The sequence below is a fragment of the Camelus dromedarius genome, chromosome 18 (assembly GCF_036321535.1).
Source record: "Camelus dromedarius isolate mCamDro1 chromosome 18, mCamDro1.pat, whole genome shotgun sequence".
Lineage (NCBI taxonomy): Eukaryota > Metazoa > Chordata > Mammalia > Artiodactyla > Camelidae > Camelus > Camelus dromedarius.
This window is the reverse complement of record NC_087453.1, coordinates 38828158-38855658: the sequence shown is the minus strand read 5'-3', so window position 1 is coordinate 38855658 and position 27501 is coordinate 38828158. Positions and strand designations below refer to the sequence as shown.

Genomic DNA, 27501 nt, shown 5'->3' with positions numbered 1-27501 from the left:
CTGTGTCCAGTAACTTATAATTTCAAAATACTTCACTGTAACGGAATCATTAGTCACAGGACTTACAAACCACAGAAACCTACACATACAAAAATAACTCGTTAGGTCAAGATAACCAATAACGTTTTTAAATATTATACCTGCTGGGCCTTTGCAATAAAATGTCTTTTTATAATTCTGTCTGGCTACAGAATAACTTCATAATCCTGCATGTTGCTGGTGGCTCCCATGTTGGACAGCACGGGCCTAGAGATTTTAAATTACTTGCCCAGACTCGCCCAGGAAGCTCGTGGTGGGATCCGAGCTATAGTCTGGGACTGTTCCTTCCTATCCAACAAGTCCCTCATGGAAGTTTAGAAGCTTCTACTTTGGTGCCCAGCTATCTATCCGTACTTATAACAACTTGTCAGGTGTCCCAGCCTGCTCCTGAACATCAGCCAGAACCCACTTCTGCTCTATTTTGTCCAGGTAATACCTTCTAGCAACTTCCATTGCCTTCTTGGCATCAGTTCTTACCAGAAGGGTAGTGGCTAGAGGTGGAAATGTGTCCACATGACAGGTTTTTCATAAACATAGCAGGAGTGGTCAAGAGAATAAAACGTCAGGAAGATGAGTAGAAGCAGGTCATTTAATATACCAAATGGGTACTTTCAATGTCTGTTTGTGTTTCCGAGTCCAGGCTTGTTCTGCTTGTGCATTACAGGCCAATAAATCAAGAGACCAGGTTTTGGGGCAAGAAATAGCGACTTTAATTTTGGAAAGCCAGCTGAGAAATGGTAGAATAATGTCCTGGGGAACCATCACCCCAAGTCAGATTTCAGGCTCTTCTTATATTAAAAATGGGAAGTGGGAATTCTTGGTTGTTGCAAACTTGGTGTATGAATTCTTTGTTGTTAGAATCCTTTGTTCTTGCAGCTCTTCACCTGGGTCACATCCGTGTAAACCTCCAACAAACAAATGTTATTTTCTATTCTGTAACTTGTTATCTTTATGTGAATAGAAAAGTGTTAATATCCTTCAAAGTCAGAGCCTTGAGAATAGGGTCTCCTGTATATTTCAGGCTCTAGGCAACATTGTTTTACAAAAGGTGCAGAACCAACAAGACTAAGCCTAGGAAACAGGGCACAGGGTTAAAGTCAAAGGAACAGATCTAATATGGAGTCAGATTTTTTCTTTCCTATATCAGTAGTGCCATGGAGAAGGCAGTTTGGGCAGCTTTTTGTAGGGTCCTGGAGGCTTTCTCTCTCAGCCTATGTGTGCCTCTGTTGAAAACCCTTCATAGCTATCTGGCCTGCTGGAAAACCACTCCGCCTGTTTTGCCCTGAAGATGTGTTCTGTTTATAACTGATCTCTACTTCTTGGAAAACAACTCAATAAAAACTCAGTTGGTTTTCCACCAGCCATGGGCAGGGGTGAGGAATAGCACTTTATTATTTTATGAAAAAATAATAAAAGAAGTCTTAAAACAGCACTGGGCACATAGGAGAGAGTCAATAAATGCTTCCTGGCTTAAATCAAAAGTGATGGCTCAGTGATTCCATGGCTGCTGTATTTGCTGAGCTTGCTACTCCTTTGCTCCATTACACATTTTTTTTAACTGAAAAAGAAATACATGCATGTGGTTAAAAAAATTCAAACACAGCACAAAAATACACAAGTGAAAGAAGTTTTCCCTCATCCTCTCTTCTTTCAGCCCTCCCTGGAGATGCCACTGTTTACAATCCTTTGTGTGTTTTCCAGATATGCTATGCACATTCCGACCTATGTATGTAAATTCCTTTAAAGTATTACTTATTTTTAACTTAAAGGGATTTAAATCCTCAAGTGTCTTCTGCCCTGGGAATAGAAAAGAACAAATCTGACTCCATATTAGATCGTTCCTTTGACTTTAACCCTGTGCTCTGTCTCCTAGGCTTCACCTTGCTTGTAAAACAATGTTGCCTAGAGCCTAAAATATACAGGAGAGCCTATTCTGAAGGCTCTGACCTTTAAGGATATTTAACACTTTTACATTCATATAAAGATAACAAGTTACATAATAGAAAATAACGTTTGTTTTGTTGGAGGTTTACAGGGATCTGACCCAGGTAGATAGCTGCAAGAACAAAGGATTCTAACAACAAAGAATTCCTACATCAAGAAGATTGCAAAAACCAAGCTCGTAGGAAAGGAGCCTGAATTCTGACTTGGGGAGATGGTTTTCCAGGACATTATTTTGCCATCTAGGTCTACAGAAATTTGCTATTCCATGCCCGAACACCTGGTCTCCCAACTTACCGGCCTGTCCTGCACTAAGGAGAATGAATTTGGACTCAGTAACACTCCTATCTTCCTAGCAAGCTGGGCACTGGAATTGAGGGCAGCTATCCCACACCCAGGGACATACTGTGTGCCCTTGATGGTTCCCCGAGGGTGGGGTGTGGTTTACCCAGGAGGGATGGGGACTATGCACCAACACTCAGGCAGTATGCTCCTTCTGGGATCTGACCTTGTACCTCCCGCTCCCCGCCAGCACAACACCTGGGACAGTGGAGGTAAGGCAGAGATCGTGCCTGCCTGTGTCCCAGCGTGTAAAAGGGGAATATGTACTCTTTCCAAGGTATTTCTGAGCGACAACACCTGCGGGTGCTTGGTTCCCAGAGCAAAAGGAAACCCAGCTCCGCTTGGGGGCAACGGGTGTGATCCCCTTAGAGGTCCTGCAGAGGCCTTGGGTGGAGGGCTGGACCAGGGAGGTAAAATATGAGATGCGGGCCTTGAAGGGTTAGAGAAGTGTGCAGAGGCAGGGCTGCTGCCTCTTTCAGGATGCCCCCAGAGTTAAAACTATTTCTCTCCATCTCTGCTACCCTCCTCCACCCTCCAGATCCCTGCCTTCTCTCTGCTCCTCCTGTCCATGTCTCTCCCTCCACTTTTCCCCTTCTCCCCTCCTCCTCCCATCTTCTCAGTCCCTTGCTTCCCCACCTTCTCTCGCAGAACCCAGAGAGGATCGCTGGCCCTCCTGCGCATGCGCAGTCGGTGCCAGCTGGACCGCGGGTTGGAAGCTCCAGCTCCGAGCCGGGGATCGGCCCCAAAGTCTGCTCAGCTCTTTCGCCCGGTAGGACTTTTGCTCCTGCCCCGGTGCCCCGGCCACAGCTGTCCAGGGCCAGGTGTGCACCAGCCGCCTCTCGCCCCAACCTGTCTCCCCTCATTCCGCGGCTGGCGTCCCCTTCCCCTCTCCCGCCCGCGAGTCCTCTCCTCCCGGGCTGCCTCTCCTCATCCGCCGGCCCGTCCTCGCCCCTGGGCGGGCTGTGTCCCGGTCGGGCGGGGTCTGCGGACCCGGACGGGGGCGGGCGGCTGGGGCTGGGGCTGGCCTCCGAGCGGGGCTGCAGCCCGCGTCCCCCCCACCCCGCTTTCCCTGCCCCGCGACCCCGGGGCTGCCCTCCTCCCCCTTTCCCGCTCCCTGGGGACCAGCTCAGTGGTGTGGGCGCTGCTCCCCGGGCTGAGAGCCTCCGGCTGTGAACCCCAGCTTCTCCTGGTGGAGTCGGGAAAAGGGAGCGTCAGTGCTGAGCGAGCTTCCATCTCCTCCCTCAGTGTTTCTTCCCCAGGTAAGTACCTTGAACACTTTCACGTGTTATGATGGCGGTGATTGATGATGTCACTGTTTTTATAGTGAGAGGGATTACAGTGTTGAAAGCAAGGCTTGGTTCAGTTAAAAATGAGCTGAAGGCATGAGGCTGTGACATCCTCCATCCTTCCCTCTCCCAGGGTGAAATGTGTGACCGTCGATCTTAAAAAGATAGTTACAGTCTCTAACTAGCCCAGCCCAGCTAGGGTGTGTTAACAGGAACAGCACCACCAGAGGCATTGGAGACTCAGGGACATTGCAGTCCTAAAGAGCTCCTGGCAAAATTTGGTTTGTTTTGGTTTTTTTGTTCTTCTTAAATTGTGGGGCAGACTAGTTGTATAGAGGGAAAAATAATTGTCAAGAAATATTTTTTCATTTAACATCTTTATTGTGATATTGTTCACACACCATGAAGTCCACCCACTTAAATGCTACAATTCAGCAGCTTTAGCATATTCACAGTGGTGCAACCATTAATATTCCAGAACGTTTTCATCACTTCAGAAAGACCAGTGGAAATGAATGACCTATCCACCCCTTCCCAGTGCTGGTTCTAAAGAAGTTTCTTGGCTGTTCCTGACCATAAATTATCTTGTTACCCATAAAAAATCTAGTAGGAAATCTAAACAGAATTGTATTTAATCTGTCTATCAAAGCAAGAAGAATTAATGTCTTTATGGCATAAATTTCTTCTACCCATGAATATATCTCGGACCCTATATTTTCATATTTCCAGAGCCTGGCCCATGGGAAGTCCTCATTAATTGTTGGGTTTGGGAATGATGAGATTCTATACATCATTAGTTGCAACTGAAGCCTTTCACAGAAGAGAAAAGTAAACTCACTGAAGCCAAGTGACTCTCTGATGGTCAGAAAGAGTGACAGCCAGTGCTGGAGTGATCCATTGGACTTGGTGTTTGTAACCAGAATTCTCCAGCACCTACAGCTAAGGGGATCAGAGTATTCTTTTATTTTTTCTAAATGGTGTTGCTTTTATTTTTACTTATTTTTTAAAATTATTTTTTATTGAAGTGTAGTCAATTTAGAATGTTAGTTTCAGATGTACAGCAGAGATTCAGTTATAAACATATGCATATGTATCTACATATGTTTTAGATTGTTTTTAGTACAACTCATTACAAGAAATTGAATATAGTTCCCTGTGCTATATAGTAGGTCCTTGTCATTTAGTTTATATTTATTAATGTGTATTTGTTAATCCCCCTTTTCCTGCCTGCTAACCACAGTTTGCTTTCTATGTCCATGAGTCCATTTCTAGCAGCACCGTTTTTGCTAGTAATATATGCTGGTTGGCTGCTTTCAGTTTCAGTAATTCCACCTTATCTGTGGGCATTTTCCTTCTGGTGGGCCTGTGTGTGGTTTGCACACGTGATATAAGAGTTGTGTATTTGGGAGAACTACAGGCCTCGTGTAGTGCCTGGTACAGAGTGCTCACTGAGCTGATGCTTGAACTGGGAAAAAAATCATAGTAAATGTTGGAATTTCCACTATGGTTGAAACTTTCAGGTTTCTATAACCTGTTTAGCCCACCTTAATATTGGCTGCACCCATACTGGGTAATTTGGTGGAACTTCATGGTATGGTGGTGTAGAGACGGGGCCTTGTATGCTTCTTCTCTTTCCGTTTTCTAAGACTCATTCTCCTGGGCCTTCCAGATCCTCCCCCAGAAGTGCCCAAGGCTGGCTTAGTGCTGCGCTGAGGCAATATTTGTTAATAAGGCCTTTTCCTCGTCTCTTCTGAGCCTCTGTTTCCTTCTCTGCACAATGAAGACTTAGACTAGAAAACTGCTTTTCAGTTTCTTTTAAGCCATGTTTCCTTTGAGAAAGAGAAAATACAAATCTCTCCTCCCATTCAACATATACATTTTGACACATCCTCCAAAGAGTGACATAGCTCTTTGTGGAAAATTGAAGTGATTGTGATTCCAGGTGGCACAGAAAAGACTCTTCAGACATTTATTGCAGGGAGAGGGCAGGAAAGGGGCAGTATATCCCACTTTCTAGTGTGAGCACTGGAACAGGGGCTTGGGTTTAAATACAGTGTCCAACATGGCCTCTCTCTAATCTTTTTTTTTTTTTTTTGCCTCTCTCTAATCTTGCACAATGTGATAAACCTCTCTCCCTCAGTTTCTTAATGCTTCAAGTTGGGGTGATAATAATTTAAGTCTTTTGTGAAACATTATACACATAAGACATTTGTTTCTCGGTAGAAACAAAACCTGTGAGAGAATCAGGGATTTCTTTAAAAAAAAAATCTTGTCCACAGCACTCTGTCTGTGTCTATTTTGAAGTTCCTTGAGGGTGGGGGTTGGGTCTAAAGTCCATCGTGGGACAGGTGGCCCATGGGTCTGTGTGCCGCAGATTGCCCCCTCCTCCCCAGTCCTCTTCCTCTCAGTCCAGGATGAAGTTCCCTAGTAGATTTACACAGACATCTTGTGGAAATGGCTTTTCATTTTATTGTTTCACGAAGAAGGGCTGCCATCATGATCTCTGTGGTCAGGTTTTGGTGACCTGAAGGCTATGCATTTACGTTTTTCTATTTAATAAAAAGAAAAAAATTACAAGTACAAAATTAGACCTACGGTGGTGGCAGGGGCTCTTGAAAGTGGGGGCCATTAGCTTTGTTAGATTCAGGTGCAGGGGCCTCTGGCCATGAGGACACATCATCGTGCTCTGAAGTTGGAGGGACCAGTGGGCTCAGTGGGAATGTTCACTGAGTATATCTCATGGGCTAGGCATTGTGCTATTTGTACTGTGTGTTCCTTATTTGAGACAGTGAGCTCATTTAACCTCAATAGCCTCTTTAATAAATTAGACTTTTTATTTTGAGATATAATGTAGATTCCCATGTAGTTGTAAGAGATAATATGGAGAGGGCCTACGGACTTTTTGCCCAAATTTCTTTAAAGGTTCCATCTTGCAAAGTTGGGATACAATTCAGTAATGACTCACTAACCCTTTGAGGTTTGTGTTATTGCCCTCATTTCTATTCATGATTAAACTGGGGTTAAGAGGAGCACACAGGCCTGCCCAGGTCACCCATGGTTAGTGTAGAGTCGGGTGAAACGTGGGCTTGGGATTTCCTGGCAGTATCATCATGATGCTCTGTGGCAGGGAGCAGCATTCACTTTGCTTGTTTATTCATTCATTCAACAAGCATTTATTGAGTAAACTCTGTGGGTCAGATGCTATCATAGGTTTATCTGATTCTTCAGCAGTATGGAGAATCCGGTAATGTTTCCTTCTTTTTTTAATCTGAGAAAATTAGCTCTGAGAGGCTATAAACCCCCCAAAGGAAATATAGCTCATAAATGAGGGATAGTAAATTTGTACAATTCCTTCTTCTTATGCAGGTGGTACCCTAGGCATTTTACATTTGTAAACTTCCATAATCCAGATATATTCTTGTAAGGCAAGGATTTTTTTTTAATTGAAGTATACTCATGTTTACAATGTTGTGTCAATTGCAAGGTGTTTTTTTTTTCCTTGAATTTGGAATTCAAAAAATATTTTTTGAGGGGGGTAAATAGGTTTATTTATTTGTTTCATTTTTTTAAAATGAGGTACTGAGGATTCAACCCAGGACCTCATACATGCTAAGCATGTGCTCTACCACTGAACTGTACCCTCCTCCCCAAAGCAAGTTTTCTTATCAAGTATTCTGCAGTTTAGGAGTTCAAATAAATTGGAGTTGAAATCCAGGTCTTTTGATCCTACTGTGTTTCTTTGCATTATATCCTGCTGAGGGGTGTGGAAGCAGTACCTTTATTCATTCTTTATTCAGCAGTTTTGAGCACTGACTTTGCATCAGGGCCTGGCTAGGTGCTTGGAAACAGAAAACAAGAAATGACCCTTTTCTGCAGAGGTCGGAAGCCTAGACCAAAAACTGCGTAATGTGATCCGAGCTGCGGTAGCCATGTGCAGACGCTGAGGACAAACTGTACCCCCGGCTTTGCTTGGGCTTCCCCTGCCTTCTGACTGGTACGCACCAGGTCACCGCAACCCAGTGAGGCCCGCAGCCCGCAGCACAGTATGTACCTCGGTCTCCTCTTCCCTCTCGTCAGGGCCTGCAACATGAACATCCCTGACTACGTGCAGTGTGCTGAGGACCACCAGACTCTCCCCGTGGTGCTCCAACCCGTGGGGATCATCTCAGAGCAGAATTTCTTGTGCATCTATAAGCGAATCTCCTTGGTGAGGCAGATCAGACCGTGCGGCTCGCAGTGGGCACTCTGTATCCACTATAGGCACCACTTTGTGCCCGAGAATGGGTGGAGTGACTTCCAGACCCACCGCAAGGTCGTGGGCCTTGTCACCATTACCGACTGCCTCTTGGCCAAGACCTTCGAGAAGCTCCACTTGCAGAGGAGCTGTATGGCACCACGCTCTATGACTCTCGGCTCTTTGTCTTTGTGCTGCATGGGGAGGTGGCCGAGCAGCCGCGCACCGACGTGGCCTTCAATTTACGAGGACTGCAGGGTGGTGGAGAAGAGGATCGAGGACTTCACTGAGTCTCTCTTCATCATGCTCAAGTCCAAGTGGCTGGACGGTGCATCCGACAAGTCTGGGGACAAGATCCTCCTGCTCTACATCCTGTTTGAGAAGGAGGACTTCGTGGGACTGGACACAGAGAGCAGGAAAGTCTACCTGGATGCCCGGCCACCCTGGCTGTTTGAAGGGTTGCTTCCCTACATCCAGAAAGGGATCAGCAAGGAGGAGGGCTGTCTTATAGCCAAGGCGTGAGGGAGGTGCAACCCGCCGGTTTTCAGACATTTAAAAGTGAATCCGCCTTTGTTTCAGAGAGATTCTTTTAGGGTTATTATGGACACTTACTCCCGCTTTTCAGCCAATTCCCCTGGTGTGACCCCTGGAGTTGCTGTCCAATAGAGTAGCCACAGCCACTGATGCTAGGAGAGCTGGGGAGGAGGCTGCTCTGAGCTGAGATGTGCTCTAGGTCAAATGCAAATCAGACGCTGAGACTTGTCTAGTAAAAAGAATGTAAACTATCTTGTTACTTTCTTTATTGATTACATGTCAAAATGATAGTATTTTACATACAGTAGAATAAGTAAGATATGTTCTTAAAATCAGTTTCTAGGGTTTTTTTTTAGGGGGGTTTAACTTTTTAAATGTGGCAACTGGGAAACTTTCTTTACATGGCTATCATTTCATTCCTGTTGGACATCCTGTCCTGGGACAGTCTCATCCCTTTGCTTATAGATGTCGTGCTGAATCCTGAGACGCAGAATTAGGCGCTGGTTGAGCTAGGGGTGGAGCCAGTGTCTCCTGCCTCCCAGGTGCAGCACCTGCACGGCTCAGGCCCTCTCTCCCTGCCTGACAACCACCATGCCAATTTAGGACAACAGAAACACTGCCAGGGGCTTCCAAATGATCTCCTTACGCAGGGAAAGGCGTGTCACGGAGTATGGGGCACAGCAGGGAAAGATTTGTCCTCATTTTGTCCCTGTGATTAGGTCAACCGACCCACTTTGCCTTGGAAGTGCAGACGAGCTCTTCTGGGCTGCCTAACCCCTCACCTTCTGCTCTGTTTCCCTGTGTATCTATCGAGATGTCCCTCGGGCAGAAGAGGGTGAGATGCCTTTGCCGAGAGGTGGTCCCCCTTTGCTGGGGAGAGTGTGGGAACCTGTGTCCCCCCGGCCTACGGCCTCGGGCCTTGAGTCTGGAGAGGGCTCATGGCGGTCCCACAGGTGACGGTCGGAGGGCCTGGCATGTGCTGCTGGGCCCAATGTGGAGGAGGTGTTCTGCGATTCTCTGTGAGTCTAAAATCAGATTCTACTTTCTGGTTGTTGGTAAGTTGGAGGAGAAGATGCCAGAGAATTGATAAAAAGAAAGTCCAGACCAGTCCTGTGAGTGACAGGCACAGGGGACCCGAGTCCCACCTGCTTGTGGTGCCTGGCGGGCTCTGGATGAATTTTCACTTCCTCCCCGGACATACCTCTATGGCTTAAGGAAGGGGCGAGGCATGTCGTGGCCATGACCTGTACTTGTCCTCGCAGGGCCCTGTGATCTACACTGCTTTCTCCCCTTCTGCTTCTTGTAGATGAGCTGGCAGATGTAGTGGCCTGGGCAAAGCTGAGGGCACAGATGCCAGCACCGTGCCACTCACAGGTTGGCTCCATTCCCGTCACCTGTCACCTCCTGCTGAGTCCCCAGGTGTCAGTCAATGTAGGTGCATCGGTGCAACGTAAGCAGGGACCACCTTCTCCCCCTGGACAGAATGGTGGGTGAGCAGTGGAAGCCTGGGGCCCTGCCTCAGCCCCCTGGCCAGTGCCTCCTCTTTTGTCACAGGAGGCACTGGTGACATGTTTGCTCAGCAACTGCTTGGCTCTGAGTCTGCAGACGCACCAGAGAATGCCAGCTTGTTTTTGCCTTTTGAAGTCTGTCCTTGGGATTTGGCGGAGTAGCTGGTTGTGTGCTTAGCCCATAGTGGTTGACACTGTCACCATTGTTTACCCAGAACCTTGTGTACCAGACATGGCTCTCGGCATCAAAATACAGCAGCGCATTAAACCACCCTCCTGGTGGGTCTGTCTGTTTTGGTACTGTAAGGGCTCAGCCAGCATCTGAACGTCAGTGAGATAACGCGGCCAGTGAGCTCGGGTCAAGTACGTTCTCCTCCAGTCACTTTTACTCCATTGTTGCTTTTACTATTCCACAGTCATTACTTTTTTAAACAATGCTTTGGTGCAGGAACAGAGCCTAATTCTCTCCTGTTACTCTTGGTGGGAGTGAGTAAAATTGTCCAGCTTGAAATGCGACCACATTTTGTAGCTCAAAAGCTGTCTACACGCATCTAGGTGAAGTTTAGGTTTGGGGCGCTGACCACGTTGGGGTCCCCCGGCAGCGCCGCTCGCCTCAGGCCCCTGCCTTCCCTGGAACAATAGGTGAGGGTGGGTCTCACCGTCCCCTCGTCCCTGTCCTCACCAAAGTCACGTAAATTCTTGTAATTGCTATCAGTTATTTTTGTTCTCATGTGTTTCTAATTTTCGCTCTTCCTCTTTTCTTTTTCTATTTCCCTTTCTATCTTGTACCGCCCTGTGAGCATGTTGTTGCGTCTGAAAAGTGGGCTGTGCACACCCTGCATTGGAAATAGCCAGATTGTCCTCCGTGCTGTCCCCATCGCTTTAAAAAGCAAAAACCTTAACAGTTGCCTTGATCCATATATTATCCTAGTCATCATTTTATTTTCTAGTTTTTTGGAATTTTTGCTTTGTTAGCACATCACCCACTGGTGTTTGATACCTGTTAAAATCCTTGCTTTGAGGAACCAGTTTGGTCCTCCTTATGTTTGGTGACAAATATGCCCTTATTAAATTTGTTTGAATGTTTTGAAGAAGTGAGATGCGAATTGATTTAGGCGGCGGCTGAGGGATTTTTTTCATGGAGTATTTAAACTTGGAAAGTCAAAATCTGCAGCATCTTCCTTGATTCTGGCTTTTACACAAACGTGCTTGGCACGAAGTTCCGGGCTGTCGCTGTGTGACGTGCGTGACGGAGATTCCCGGCCGGTGGTCACTGGTGAGAAAGTGACAGGCTCGGGGGTGAGCAGCTGCAGGGGATGCTGTTGGAGGAAGCAGTCACCAGTTTTTTGTTTTTTATTTTTTGTTTTTGCATTCACCTTCCCCGTGCCATTTACTTTACTTTGCCTTCATAGAGAGGCAGGAGCAGGTCTAAAATCCATGCCACTCTTATTTTCCCTTTACGAGGCTGGTTTTTCTGAGTATCAGAACAACATGGCCTTCTCCTAAGTAGCTGGCTCACTTGGATCTTGTGGACACAGGGACCGCTAAAGGGGACAGTAGCTTCCTCTCTGTTCCAGCCAGTGGGCATTCAGAGCCGGGTCTGTGGTTTGCCTCAGCAGCCATGAAGGCCTCCCTGCACCAGCCTTTACTATTAACCCATGTTGGCAGTAAATAGCTGACTCCATGTCTGTTGCAGCTGACGTCCCCCACTGACGGCCGTGTCGTTAGTTTGCGGTAGTGAGTCTCCAACAACCCAGTCAGCCGTGAAGTGACCTTGCATTCTCACCCACACCCTGGTTCATCTCACCCGGGGGAAGGGTTTGGCCACCACCGTCATGCTGGCCATGAGACCTTGTTTCTCCTTTCATGCCCTGGTCCAATTGTGGACACTTCATCCTTCACTGACTTGGTCTCGCTTGAGACAGGCCAGACGTTCTGAAAGAGTCCATCACAGTCTGGGGGGGAACAGAACAGAAGTAAGAGTCGCAAGTAGGAGTCTAGGCTATCTGGGTTGGCAAATGCAGGCTGGGATCTGTGAAGGCTGGGTTGTGCCCTGAACACAGGCCTTTCCCGTGGCTCCCGAGAGCCCAGGGGTCGGAGTGAGAACAGCCTTGCCTGGGTTCCCGCATCCTCATCTGCTCACTGGCAGGTGTGTCTGCTAACTAGGAACTCCCCGAAACCTCAGGCCCTTCAAAGTTCAGACCACAGGAGAAATTTGAGTCCCTTCTCCTGGGCCTCCTTTGTGAGAATCCAGTGCCTTCTGAGGTGACCAGCGGCAGGAGATGCCTCTCCCTCCAGGGAGCTCTCTTCGGAGGACTGTGACGCACTGCACCTTGCTGTGAGCTTGTGCGGTTCCATCCGTGGTCCTTGCAGAACCAGGCTTGAGACTGGCTTAGCGATAGAAATGACAGGACTGATTCCAGGGCAGGGCCGGGGGTAGGAATAGGGGAAGTTGAATGTGACCTCAAACACCTAGGTGGGTTCTGGGTCTGTTACTAAAATCGGGAGCCTGGGAGGTACCTGCCAGGAATCGAACTCTAGAGTAAATGGTGGACATGAGGCATTTTTAAGATTCCATTTGTCATCCAATTTAGGACTTCAAAGAGGCCCTCAAGTCTATGGCCCTGGGGCTCAGGTGAAGGAGCCGGACTAGAGATACACGTTGGGAGTCATCATTCTTAGCTGGTGTTCACAGCCGTGCAGGTGGATGAGCTCATCTCGAGAGGTACAGACTGAGGCTGAGGCGGGGCAGGGCTGTGCCTGGGTTGGAGGAAAGCCCAGACCATGCAGCTTTGGTGTGTCAGTCAGTGGCGTTTGGGATTTTCAGAGCAGTGGCATTTATCCTTAAGGGTCTTGGGGGTGGGCAGGGCCACCCAGGAAGAAATCTGAAGGGAGGGTTGTGGCCACACGTGCACGTCTTGGGATGATGCAGAGGCTGCATGGTCCGGGAGGGGAACCTCCTCGGAAGCTGGAGACGGAGTGGGGAGTGGGGAGAAGGTAGTCACACTCACCTGTGAGGGAGAGACAGAGGCCTAGGGAGTCTCCACCCTAGCGGACTCTCTTTCCCACGAACAAAAGGCCAGCAGACAGAAGATTTGAGGTGAGAAGGGATGGGCGCTGGGAGAGGAGCCAAAGTGGAGAATGGTGGTTGGACAGTTCTGGAATAGTCTCCCTGCAAAATAGAGTTAAAAAAACCCAGACTCTTAAGAACATTGATAGTGATGCTGGAGGAGATAGTTCTTTTTCTGGCCTCCTAAGGGTAAGGCATGTATCCGGGGATACACAGAAGAATCGGGCAGTCTGGTCCGGGGGCTTGACCCTTACCAGGGGGAACAATGCAAGTTTAAAGGGGGAGAAGGGCAGCGGAGGGAAACTAGCCAGGCCTCGTGTCAGGTACCAGTCAGCCGCACTACTTGCGTGTTGCATTCACATCCATGCCTCCCAGGTGGGCGGTGGCAGCCCCCTTTTGCAGTTTGGGAAGCCTTCTCAGAGGGGTTAAGGAATTGGTCCATTTAGCGGCTAGTAAATGCTGTAGCAGGATTCAAGCAGGGCCTTGTCAGACTTCAAGGGCATGTTCTCTCTACTAATTCCGGTACCTCCCTGTTGTACCTGGATTGGTGAATTGGGTCAGTTTTGGAGCCTTTCACAAAAAGTACGATTTAAGTGCCTCAGGACTGTTTCACAAAGCTCAGTGTTCTTTAATGGTTCAGAAGCACCGCAGTGCTTTTCGCCCCACAGAGGTAAGGTCTTACTCCTTTGAGGATGACGTGGTTGCAAATGACGTACAGTTGCAAAACCAGACTTAGCAGCTTCTGAAGGGAAACTCTCCAGTTCTCCCGTGATAGGCTTTCTTCCACGGGATGTAACCTGCTGCAGCGTAGGTCTGAGCTTTCCGTATGGGGTGAGGGTTTGATATCCAAAGTTAGCAAAGAAGGGTCAGTTGGAGAAAATCGACGTTAACAATTTATTTTGGGGTTTCATTAGACAAGATGCACTATCGCTTAATGGCCCATATAACGTATGTAATTGAGTACAGAACATTGCATTTCTTACTTTCTAATGAGAGCTGTCTTGCAACGTAAGGTTGTCTGCTTTGGAACTTCAGCTCAGCCACTAGGGCGCCTGTCAGTGTGTTGGTGTGATTGTATTTACACAGTGCATGTAATCTGGGCTTCCTCAGCCCCAAACACTCCAGTGCAGAATCATAGGCTGTAGCCATCACTTAGTTATACAAATACTTCTACAACCATATGATACAAAAAAAAAAAAAAAAAAGAGAGAGAGAGAGAGATTGCCTTTCTCAAAGTTCCTTTGACTTTAACTGCAAACTGTTGTTGAGCAGCTCTGGTTTCCTTTGGATATGAATATGTACATTTCTTTGCATGTAACTTGGATTTTAGACTAGAACACCAACCTCTTGCTTTCCATGAGCCACAAAAATCATAGCCAAATGACATACGTATGAAATATTTTATTCTTTCCTTCTGAGACAGAATCCTTGAATCTGGGACTTGGGCTGTGATTTTGCTTTTTGCTCTTCCCACCCCTCTTGTCGTCTCGCTCCTTTTTCCCACGTGGCCTCCAAGAGGTCATGGTCTCCGAGGAGCAGGTGGACAAACACCAGTTGGTCGCCAAGCAGTCCTGCTGTAGCGGGAGCCCAGCCAAGAGCTAAAGGACATCATCAGAGAGGGCTTCCTTGAAGAAATGGGCTCTACATTCAGTTATGAGGACAGAGTAAGAGTCAGCCAGGAGAAGGAGTCAAGAGGGTGACGCAGGTTGCAGGAACAGCCCGGGTAGAGGCCTGGAGGCTTGTGGGGTGGGGACTCGGGGAGAGTGCACTGTGTGGTCCAGGGTGGAGGGTGCCCCTGCTTGGGAGGACCCTGGAGTGGGCCTAGGGATGGAGGGCTTTGGAGGAGCTTGGTTTTTTACTAGAACTGACACAGAAGAGTCAGTGAAGGGTGTCAGCAGAAAGTGTCCCTCAGGAGAGGTACTCCTGTTTTTGCTTCTGATGTTCTATAGAAAGAAGGGGTCGGGGTGGGCGAGAGCAGCTCTGCCCGTCACTTTGAGACCCACCCCTTCATTCATTTATTCATAACACATGCAATTCTGAGTGTGTAGGGGAGAGAGGGTGGACTCACAGTAGTAAGCAAAATGTATTGCTTCTTGAGAGCTTAGCAGTGTCAGAAGTTGTCTTAGCGTAGAATGTTCTAGGAACACAGCAGGGGCACCTAACCCAAAGTGCAGAGGTTCAAGGAAAGGAAGGCTTCCTTGACAAACAGTCAAAATGAGCCTGGAGGCAAGTGGGAAGTAGCAGACGGTCAGGGGGCGCCTGAGGTCATTGGGGACCTGGGTACTGAGGTGAGTCTGGGCGAGCAGGGTCGGGGGTGGGGCTAGAACTCTACCAGGGAGCCTCTGAAAGGTTTGAAGTCGGGGTGATGAAATCAAATTTGTGCTTTGGGAAGGGTGTCCTGGCTCTGTGTGTGTGTGTGTGTGTGTGTGTCTGTGTTTGTGAAGCGGGGAAGAGGGGGAGAGTGCCACCAACTGGGATGATCATTAGAAGACCATTGACAGGCTGGGGGGCAACCAGTGGGAGAGGGGCGTCGGGGCTGCTTGGGGACGGCAGGGGCAGTGTGGATGCCGGATTTCCTCATGGGGAGGGCTTATTAACCGGGACCCCCTAGCCGCACCTTGTGGCTGGAAGAAAACGGATGCAGCCAGGTGGACTTTTCTCTTCTTCCCTGCCTTGTGTGATGATCTTAGCTCAGCCAACATTTGGAACAGAAGAGCTAAGTTTCAGGGTAGCCCAGGACTTTGTTGAGCTCGTTCGAGTGAGATCTGATAGGATTTAGGCTTGTGTTGAGATCTGCATGTTCACTTAGCTAGAAACGTCCCGTCTTTTGGATTTCCATAGGGGTATTTATTCTTGAGAAAGATTGCTTTCTTGGTGAGAGGAAATTTAATACAGCTGCTGTCTTTCTCAAAAAAAATCTTATCTTTTAAGAAATTTAATATTCAAAAGAATAGCAAAATTTAAAATTGATAAAGTAAGGCTTTGGTGTAGTTTCTTTGGTTTCTGAGTTAATGTAGAGTTAGAGCCTTTGCATTACTTAAATAGCACATCCTTGTCAGTATTTAAAGAGCTGTTAGTGAGCGCCCCAGGCCCCACTTCTCAAAGCATCATTAAATCTTGCTCTGAAATAGTGAAGTCATAAAGGTCTTGTTGGCAGAAGCCAAAGAGTTGGTTTATAATTTGCAGCATAGCAAACTTTATAAAATAATAATAGGTTCAAACTTAAGAAAGTGGAAGATAATTGATTTTTTTAAAGCTGAAACAGAAACTTTCTTGTGTTAATGTCGCAACTGGAAATTTCGAAAAGAAAAATCCTACTGTAATATCATCTACGTGGAATACATATATGTCTATCACGTTTGCAATGTAACTGCGCAGTGGTTTTTGAAGTCAGGACCATTCCAGCTGAGATACTGGCAGTGATGGTTGCTGGTTTTCAATGGAAGACCCTAAATTTGCCTTCTTTGCTTTATTCTTTTCTTTTCTGTTCTCTCTCTCTCTCTCTCTTTTTTTTTTTTTTTTTTTTTTTTTGTAGTGAGAGGGCTCAGTAGTGCTTTGCCAGCATGATTTTCGGGCAATTTGGGGGCAGATATCGTGCACAAGCAGTGAGATATTTCCATGCATTTTACTTTCTGGACATCACCGTGGAACATGTGGGGGTTTGTGCCTGCAGGCTGGGATGCTGCAGGACTCCCTGGTCCATCACCGTTATGTCTTGGAGCTGCTCCAGTCAGTGAATGACTTTCTGTGGCTTGGAGGTAAGGTGATCTGATGCAGATGATCAGATGTGTAACTAAGTACTGTTACTTGAAATAGAAAACCTATCAAAAATGGCTCTAAAATACAGGATGAGGGAGGAGAATTGGCTGAGCTGCTTGCATGGGGAATATTCTCAGGTGACTCCCTCATTCTGTCTCCTGTCAGTCTCCCCTACAGCCCTGCATGGCAGTCATGCTGAAGCAAGCATGCACTTTCTCAGAAATGCTCTGAATTTCCTTGTGCCTCTGTTTGTTGGCTTTTTTTTTTTTTTGAAAGCACATCTTGCCCTTTGCTTAAATGCCATCCCTGCCTAGTCACCTCTTACACTCATTCTTCTGGACCTCGTCCAAACATAGCTGCTGAATGGATGAACAGAATGTAGTATCTCCATGTAGTGGAACATTATTCAGATGTAAGAGTGAATAAAAAAGAAAAAATAAATAAAGGGGAATATGAAAAAGGCCACCTGCTCTGGGAAGTCCACCCTGACTGCTCAACCCGCCCTTTTCCCTTTGAAATCCAATCACTTATGCTCCTCTCTACTTTACTCTTTTTGATAGTACTTACCACCTTCTAATAAACTTTAACACTTTCAAAAAGAAAAAAAGAGAGATGCTGATACCACTTCAACATGGACAAGCCTTGATAACAGCACGTTAAGTGAAAGGAAGCAGACACAAACGGCCACATATTGTTGACTTCAGTGATCTGAAATGCCCAGAATAGGCACATGCAGAGGCAGAGAGCAGGTGATGGTTGCAAGGGGCTGGGTGGGGGGGGGTTGGGGAGTGACTGCTAGTGACAGGGGTGTTCTTCTGGGGTGATGAAGTGTTCTGGAAATAGATGGTGGTGAGGGCTGCACAACCGTGGGTGTGCAGAAGACTGCTGAGCGCTGTCTCTGGGAGTGCCTGTGGTTGGGGGCGGATTTATTTTGTTCTCATCCGTGAAGAGTCATCTTGTGCTGAGGCCATTCTACTCCTGTAAGTGGTGAGGCTCAGAGACTTTGCAGAGTCATGTGTTATTTTCCCCCTTGCTGAGTGTAAGCAAAAGTGGTTTAAGCCTGAGAAAGTGCTCCATCTGCAGAAATGTCTTTCAGTTTTGCATTGTGTAAAAATCTTGAGAGATTTTTAATCGTTGATGACAGCCTGTGGGGGGAAACAGCCCGTGAAGCCTGGGTGCGACCTGGAAGAGCCGCGCTTCCATCCCTGACACGGGTGGGGATTTCACCCCCGTTCACGCAGTGAAGGGCCCAGACCCGTGAGCGGAGTTGACAATCGTGAATATATACGTGTATCCGCTGCTTCATCTTGGATATTAATTTCAAGCTGAGTCAGTTTGTGGCCGCAGCCTCATCCTACATCAGGAATCTATAGTATCTGCTCTTTGAGGTGAAGACCTGACAGACTTGATTATTTAACAGTCTCCCTTGAATTGATATCTCAGATTCCTTTGTCAATAGTAAAACAGCAGAAATATAGACGTCCTTTAATGCCGATGTGACCTGGAGCACGTTTAGTTTCTGTGCCTCAGTGGCCTTATCGGCGGGTGGGGAAGATGATAACAGTGCTTCCCTCACAGGGGCCGGTGAGGGGAGAGTGAGGAGCACAAAGGGAGGACTTACACGAGATGTTCATGAATGACCGAATTTAGTGCTCTCAGCCTGGTGAGGCCTCAGGGGCAGAGATGGCCGAACAGAGCAGTCCTAGCCGGAGCTCGATCCGTGTTGGCAGCTGTTATGATCAGTATCACCACTGTGGGTTATTAGGCAGTTTTAAGACTTGGTAATATGAATTCATGAATAATGTTAAAAGATTAGACAACTCAGATCCGGTTTACATAGTTCTCAAGATTTCCTATGAGAAATGGATATTTTTTCCCCATCTTAAATCTGAGTTGAGTCTCTAAAAAAATTCTGTATTCCTCCATCTTTTTGATTTAATTCTCCATTTCTTGAAAAAAAAAGTCTTTAAATGGAGTTACTGGTGTCTGAACTGAGGGTCTCATGCATGCTGAGCACATACTCTCTCAAGTGAGGTATAATCTCCCCCGTGATTTTTTTTAAACTTTTCTTTCTTAGTATTCAGAGGTTAGAGGCCTCTAATTCTTTTTCTGGAGACATGTCCATGAACCTGTAAATCTATAATTAGTGGACAAAATTTGGTTTATTAAAAAATTCTATAAAACATTCTGCAATCCATTCAAAAGGAAATGCTCATTGACATAAAATGTTTCTCCTTTATGGTGATTTCTAATTTTTTGTCTGCCTTAACTTATTAAAAGTAATCCTCATCATCATAATGACCAAGCTTGCTCTGAGTGGACACCTCCCTAAGGCTAAAATGCTTTCCTCATGCTTTACCTCATAGCAGGTGTTTAAAGGTAGGTATCAGTGTCTCCTTTTTTGCAGCTGAGGGATTGAGAGATGGGGCAGCTTGTCCCAAATCTCACGCAGCTGGTGCTGGCAGACTCAGGGCTGGAACCCAGGCTGCACAGGATGCTTTCTCAATGGCTCCTCTGATCAGCCCCGTGTTGAGTGGTTTCCCGAACTCCTGTGAGTCCATAAATGAACGATTTTAGCGATCTCAGTTTGATGAAGCCTTCAAAGGAGAGACACCAGTGAGAATGTGAGACAGAGTGGCATAAATTGAAATTGTACATTTTCACAAATGTTGCATTCTCAGGCAATGACTTAAAAAGTTTATATTTTTTTATTTTAGTGCTCTGTAAACACTAAAAACAAAACATTAAAAATGATTATAGTGCAAAGTAGGAGTGGGCTTTGAAAGTCCAACCATTGCTAATGATGTTGCTTGTTTTTCTCTAGTGGTGCTTATTGACAGAAAAATTTACAAAGACTGAATTGGTTCTATGTAGTCTTAGTATGGAGGAAAGTTTTGTCAGTGAATATTGTAAGTAAAATCTTTACTCTTTTCTTTCCTGATGATGAATATGTAAGTTGTTTTCATGGCTTAATTACATTTCCTCATTTGTGAAATTTGAGTGATGCCGTTTACCTTGTTTGACTGTGAGATGTAGACGCCTTGTATACGAAGCACCCAAGAGCTGCTTAGTAAAAATATGCTGTCACAAGGACAGATAGTTTAGAAGGATCAACTCTGAATACTAAAGATGGTGGCTTGTTTCTGATGCATATTCATTATGCATATATATGAATATATGAATATGGCTTAAAGTAACAAGGATTCAGGGTTTTGTGTGTGTGTGTGTGTGTGCAGTATGAAGGTTTAATGAAATCTGTATCATTCTAGTGAGACAGGGACTAGTTAAATCACCTTAAGCAGATGGCCTTGAAGATTATTTACACAGAATGTGTGTTGTTACAACTCAGAATTCATGTTGCCGTGTAACCATCCACTCAGACATTTAAATTCGTAGAAATCTGACCAGAATTATTAAGTTTAGAAAAATCCACATTGATCATTTTAAGGGAATAAGCTTCCTCCTTTTGTGATTAAAGAAATTTTGATTTATTTTTCTGCATGCTTAATAGGTTTTAAAATATCAAAACATTGATTTGACATGTCACTTTTTTTTAATAGAATAAAGCTCATGCTGTTTTAATGTGCAAATAAATGTTTTCGTATTTCAATACACTTGTATGATTTCCTGGCTCTTTGAGAAGTATTTTGCAAGATACTTAGATTACCTACTGTTGGAAAAATACAGACATTACTTTTATGAATAGAGGCCTAGTACAGATCTGTTGGTTTTTGCTACAGTGCATGACATGAGGCCTAGGAGAGAGAGCTTTGCTGCTGATTGCCGGAAGGACAGATCCCAGATCTCAGTCTCCCCTCCTGTAAAATGAAGTGGCTGGACTGGATTCTTTCCTCTTCTAAGATGAGTTTCCATGAGCCTGTGTCTTTTGTTTATATTCAAGAGTATTAGCAATGTCAGATTAAATACTGAATACCCCTCCCTTCCCCGAAGCAAACTGCAGTATGTGCTACATAAACTTTTAGTTATCTGATTCTTGTTTCTGATTCAACAGGCAATTTTTGTGTTGCATCTTTCCCGGCAACCTGGAAGGTCTTTTTAGCCATAGGAGGCGCTGTTGCACCTTCATACAGTCTTAATTTTCCTGGTTGTAAAAGAAGGCTTAACAAATTTTTTTTTGCTTTGATTCCTTTGCTTAGTGCTTCAGAATAGCACAATGTCCATTATGTCTGTCTACCTGGAAAAACTATTCTGCTTATATTTTTGTTTTATTCTGTCATCTCGCTGTGAACATTTCAGAATTGCTGTGCAAACAATGGCAAAATCGGTCTTTTATTCCAGTGTTAGCAACCAGTGAGCCGGAATTTTATAAAGCAGCTAGAAGTGGCCTCTTGAGCACCTTAAGCTGAAAAGTGTACTGAGTTCCCTGAGTATTGACCCAGCCGCTGTGTGTCATTTGGTAGGAGGTGATTTTGTACATATAAGAAGGGGTGTAGTGATTTGACTTGGGTTTGCGTGCATGCGCTGCCACTGAGCCACGTGAGCCTGAGTCAGTTTGTTCTGAGTTTCTCCCTCGTCTGTGAGATGGGGATGCTCGTATATGCTTTGCAGAATTGTGAGAATTAGAAATTATGTAAATTGTTTAGCACAGTGGGAATGTCAAAGGGCTCATAAAGTTTAGCTCCTGTTTTGTATGAAGCCATCATTTTACAGTCTTTGGCAATTACTAAGAAACAGGAAAATAAGAAAAGCTGGTTTTATGGTGAAAGATATTTGAGGAGGTTCCATAGTTGCTATACTCATAATTTAGCATCAGCAGAGTCAGGACCGTTACGCAGTCGCCCTGAACCAATGTTAAGCCACAGAATTTTTTGTTACTTCATATATATTGGGTCTTAAGGGGACCCAATACTTATACACATGTTTTCTCCAGCAGCCAACTGAGAGATGACACAGAAGAACAGACAGGCGATAAATGTCTCCTTTATTACTGATGAAGCCATGTTCTCCATGAAATTCAGGGTTGTGGGAAAATGCGTGTCATGATACTGTGTCCCAGAATTAGAGACTCACGCAGTCCCAGTTAGCTCTGGGCCACAGCGAGCCTTCCCTTAAGATGATCTGCCCCATCCTGCACAGGGCTGCCCTGCCATGGAGCTGAGCATCCTGGGTGCTTCCCAAGGGTGGCCAACACTGGAAGGAAAGAAAGGTTTCATATGCCCTGCTTGTCTCTCCGGAATCACACCTCAATCTGTTATTGTGAGGAGGGCTAGCCGTTGGCCAGGGGTCAGGGGTGTGAAGGGAGAAGCACTCTCCATGGACCAGAGGAGTGGGGGGGAGGCATCCCTTCCCTCAATTTGAACAGGTGGTGGGATGCAAGAGAATGGTGCTCCCCAAGAGTTTATCAGAGGGGAAATAAAGATTTCCTTTGGGACTCAGACTAGCCATGAAACACAGAAGATGATTAGTAGGGAGACTTGTAAATCACTTTCTTATTAAATTCACATTTGTTGAGCACCAAAAATGTGCTACATTCTTTTCTGAGCGTTTTACAGAAATGAATCCTTCAAACTTCACAACAAGTGAGTAAGGGAGATTTGATTGTTATCCCAAGTTTACAATGTGGAAATTGAGGCACGGAGAGAGTAAGTAAGTTGGCCAAGGTCACAGAGCTAGTAAGTGGCAGAGCTGGTATTTAAACCCTGGCTGTCTGGTTTCCAGGCTCCCAGGGATGGGCTTTGGGTGTTTAGAGGTATCTGCATCCCTGGATCTCTGTACCTCTGTGCATCACTTAGCCCAGAAAGGACAGGGAAAGGAGAGTTACACAGGTGCTCACAGTCATGTCTCAGCCACTGTCCATGGACAGTGAACCGTGATTGGCGTTAAATGTCTTCTGGGCAGCAGATCTGTTCGTATAACAGAAATTTAGTCCATTGAGTTAAACTAGAAACCCTTCCTGCTCTGCTTCTGTCCATGGTTGCCATGTGACTGCCTGCCCGTGATTGGGCCGTTGAGGAGAATCTGTACTCATAGTTGAACTCTGATATTTCGGTCTGGTTCGTAGTTTCACATCTCCTGTTACATTAATAAATTCAAATTCTGGTTTTCTTGCATCAGTCTCTCATGAGTTTGGTTAATATGACATCAGTCCATGGGAGCCCAGGGTTGCTGACGGTATATTTTCTGAGCACGTTGTGGCACTTCTACCCATGCGGACCTGGGTGGAAGATTTCCGCCTTCCGCACTGATTTCCCCGAACAGCAGGGTCCTCTCCCACCCACGGATGTGAGGCTGGGAGCTCTCAGAGTAGACCAGTCACAGGCCAAGTCCACCAATCAGAAAATGATGAAGTACTTGGAAGTGGGATTAATAGAAAAAAGGGCTTCCAGGTAGTCCGATGGGCTGTTCGAGTCCATTTGCTGAAAAGCTGTCCACTGTCTGTGGTTGAGCTGCTGCTTTGCTGTTGAAAAGTCTGGATTAGATGAAGGGATTTTAAAAAGCAGAAAGGTGTGATTTCATGTGGTACATCCACACAGGTGAGAAGTGATGGATGACTGCCTGTGTGAGGCATAGACAGAGTCTTTCAAACTTCATAAAACAGCTTTAAAAGCTCTGCCATCTGAGTGCACTTCATATGGGGTCCAATTCCTGACTGGGCATGCTGAGAGGGCAAATAATTGATAATGGCTGAAAGGACACGGAGGCATCAAAAAGGTCTCAGTCATGTTCCCTGTTTAAAGGATGTGGCACAATGTAATATATTTGAGCTGGTTCTTCACTGAACAGTTTTGAGTGTTTTCTGGGACTCCCCAGTGCACCAAGGTTCCGTTCAGCTGGGTGTCCCCTCAGTGCAGCTCTGTCAGCGCTCATCCTGGGCTGACGTGGTGTCACAGGGAGCAGGGCGGTCAGCATCCCCAGCTCCTCCGAGCTCCGTTTCTTCATCTGCAATGCTGGGTTTCTCTTCGGTGTCTACTTAATAGGGTTGCTGAGAATCACACGTGATGGTTGTCAGGAGTGATTTGTGGTTGTCTCTGTGATTGCCATATAGTGAATATTTGATAGAAACTCTTGTTTTTTTTTATTAAAATTATGGCTCCTAGATTGCAGTGGTTTTTAGTCTGCATTTACTCTTTTTATAAATTTATTCTTATTTTTAAATAAGCACTTATTTTTATTTATTTTTATGAAGGTACTGGGGACTGAAGCCAGCACATTTTGCATGCTAAGCAGGTGCTCTACAACTGAGTAATACAGACCCTCCTTGTCTGAACTTAAAAATAAATATTTCAATACACAAAATAGCTCTTAAACACCATCATGGGGCCTATTTTCTGTATAGACAATTGAATACATATGCTATTTCAATAAGAATAAATGTTGTTGGGACATACTTTCTGAATCTGTTTACGTGTTTAAAAACGATCATAGGTAGTGATAAACATGAGTCTTGGATCCACTACTTAGGGTCTGTTTTGCCATCATGGGAAATTATATTCTACAGAGAAGGCTAATTGGGTCTCGTTGATATTTGGATGATTTAGCAGATGATGAAGGCTTTCAAAAGCTGACAGTTTTGTATTTTAAACTAACTACAAAGTTATCTTCTATAAATTGGAAGTCCTCAGCTTGTGAATTGCCCAGTAATTCAGTGTGTACATGTCTGTGTCTCTGTGAACGTGTGTGTGTGTGTGTGTGTGTGTGATTTCAGGAAGGTAGAAATAAGTTCCATATAACCTTCTGATACCTTTCTCTTCCAGTTCAAGGTGTAGGCATATATTTATACAAATAAATTGATACTCTTTCATCATTTGGCATATTGGTGGGAATAAAAGGTTCTCATACTTGTTTCAGAAGGGTTGGGGAGAATGAGCTTAGAAAATAGGAGGAGATAGAGGCAGGAAGGTTCTTTACTCTTTGTGCAGGATGAGAAACAGTAGCTTTTCTTTTTTCTACTAAAGCAAACTGGCACTGAATTGTAACATACTATTACTCAGAATTGCTTTTCTGATCAGATACGAGTGCCTCAGATTTTTCAAGGCAACATGAATGATGAAATGTGTTTTAGCAGTTATCTTTAAATGTAGTTTTATTTTTTAAGTAAAAGGCTATAGCCTGTTCTTTCTTCCAGCGTTACAAGAAGTTCCCATTGATCCAGGTACATGATAATTGTGCTTAGTTTCTTCGGGTTTTTTTTTTTTTTTTTAAGTGCTTGTTTCATTGTGGTGTGAATGAATGTTTAAAATTTCTGGATTTTGATGTTTAGAACATGCTGATTTATCAGAAATGTTAAAAACCTGATTGTTGTTTGGTCCTCGTTTGGTGGGGCAACCTATTGATTTCTGTTGTCTGTTAAAGAGGGAAATTCTCCCTTTAGCCTGTAGATCATTAAGTGAATGGTTTGCAGTGTGCCTTTAAAATTCTTTGAATGCATTGAGCATGTTTGTCCAGTGAATTTTGAATTGACTCATAGTAATGACTTTGCTTTGATTCTGTGGCTTTTGCTCCTCTCCACATGAATTTGAATTCTCTGTTGCATTTTGTATACGTGTTCTTAACAGGGGAAGAAATTTTGCATTTTTTACATAGGTGGGTTTTCCTATCCCCTCTGAATGCCTTCTGTAATTGATACAGCGAAAATCTGTTATTGCAGTGCTTAATTATTTCATAAACTATTTTTTGTCTTAATCAGAAACAATGACAAAGAATGATAATAAAAAAACATGAAAACCTTCCTTCCTTTGAAGAATAGAAATGAGGTGGTCAGGCTTACGCGTGCTTTGTACCTGACACCCTTACTTTCATGTCATTGTGTATCATGATTCGGAGATGGAGTTGCTTCAGGTTTGTAGATTTTTGTTTTAACATTTGTGTTGAATTCATTCTCTAGGCTGATGTTTCCTGTTGCGTTTGTGGAAAGTGTAGATGAAGGGAAACAGATGATATGTTTTGTATTCAGGAGGCCTGAGTTGCTGAAGAGAAAAGAGTAGAGGGTGGGCTGAGGAACAGAGTGACACTCCCTCACCTCCAGGCTGAAATTGATGAACAATGAAATCAATTAGGTGTATCGGTATTTATTTGACCAATAGAAGTCAGAGGGCCCCGACTGTCTAGTTATGCGCAATGGAAAGTACTGAATTCACCTGCAGAATTTGGTGATTTACCAAGTAGAAGCAGCTTAGAGCAATCAGAAAAATCAGTTCTATGATGAGATATAAAAAGAATATAATATCTATTATTTCTGAAACTTTTCTATGTTAAGTTGTGTAGAGCTAAAATTAAGTTCCAAGCACCAGGAGTTAAGAGTCTGGGTGGTTCTGTGGGATAGTTATTCAGGGATGTGTCTAGACCCTGCTGGAATGGCCGAAGCTGGCAGGAAAAGACCCAGAGCCAGGATTTGTCATCCTAGGGTGTCCTCCATAATGGTTCCATGTGGTAGCCCATGATTGGGTTAACAAATTTAACAGACACCAGACGCATGTCAACTTTAAGAATAAAAAGTGTGCTTAGTAACTGCTTTCAAGCAAGCACCTGTGCATCCTCACTCCTGTCTCCTTGCCATGAAAAGCAGAGACAATGCCTTGCTTGCATATTTGAGGTTTTAGATAGCACTCTGTTCATTGCACAGCAATGACCCAGGCCCTCAGCTATAAATGCTGGGCGTGCGTGCTGTTAGATAGTCTATTATCCCCAAAACACGGACCTGGCTGGACTAGTGGTCTGCTTTGCAATGAATATCTAAAGAATTTATCTTGTTCCTCTCTCCACATCACTCCCCTAAAGGTAAACTAAGCCTTTTTACTCATTGTGGATTCTACAATCTCTGTCTCATCCTGTCTTTCCCCAAGTTCCTGTTTACTATCACACAACTGTTAAAGACTATTTCCTTTGATTATACACAATAAATATGGGAGCATTTGAGAGGCTCTTGGAGTTGGCGCCCTACTCCCTCTCGCTTTCTTTCCTTTTTCCACAGTCTTGAGTCATTCATTCAATGTCGGTAAGACTTCTGCCAGCCAGAACCCACAGTTCCAGGTGAGAAGGATGCAGACTTTATCTCTCCTACCCGAGGGAGAGAGAGAAGAGAATTGAGATCTGCTCCTCCGTGGTCCCTTCCTGCCCCAGGGCCACTCCAGTTCACCTGCAGCCTTCTGGCCTCTGCTCTCAGGGCCTCTGTCCCAAGACTGACATCAGCCTTTTTTCCCTTTGTCAATATTTCCTGTGACTTTCAGAAGTTGGTCTTTTCTCTGCAATTCCACCCTGGCAGATGTGATGGTGGTCAGCGTGCTGGTGGGCAGTCATTTGGGGACTCCCAGGAGCCATTCTGATTCTCCTGAGTCTCTCATTAGGGGTTACAAAACTGTTGAGAACCGGAGGAAGCCCATTCACGTGAGGTCAACACAGCATTACATCACTTTCATTTTATTTTTGAATTTTCAGTGGAGAAATTATTTGTAGCAAACTGTTCCAGATTTTCGGCCGCCTGCTTTCCTCACCACTATTTCCTTGTTGACTCTGGTGCTTGTTTAAAGAACCAGGTTTCTTCTCTGGTCATTTCTAGCAGCTGGGCTTGCCGAATCCTTGATCTGCATTTGAAGCAGAATGCTTCTTCGTGATATCAAACTGATTTTCCTTGTCATGTCTTAATATTTTGTGTACACTCAGCAACTGTTTCAAGTGAAATGCTCTTGTCCAATTTCGGTTAACTCACATTTGCTGAACTCCTGCTTTCATGCTGAGGGCAGTTTCTTCTTCCTGTAATAAAATTTAGCAATTTGCATTTACTATGGGAAGGTACTGGCCCGAGGTGCTTTTGTTCTTAACAGTTTTAAT

General features: G+C 45.1%; 1 long non-coding RNA gene across 2 annotated transcripts in view; it reads left to right on the top strand.

Annotated features, from left to right (window-relative positions):
• Nucleotides 1–3389: 3389 nt before the first annotated feature.
• The window catches only part of LOC135318535 (uncharacterized), a 60144-nt gene continuing 36032 nt past the window's right edge, over nt 3390–27501 (top strand). For both annotated transcript variants that reach the window (XR_010376676.1, XR_010376677.1), the window contains exon 1: nt 3390–3581. This is a non-coding gene — a long non-coding RNA (uncharacterized LOC135318535). The remainder of the gene's footprint in view (nt 3582–27501) is intronic.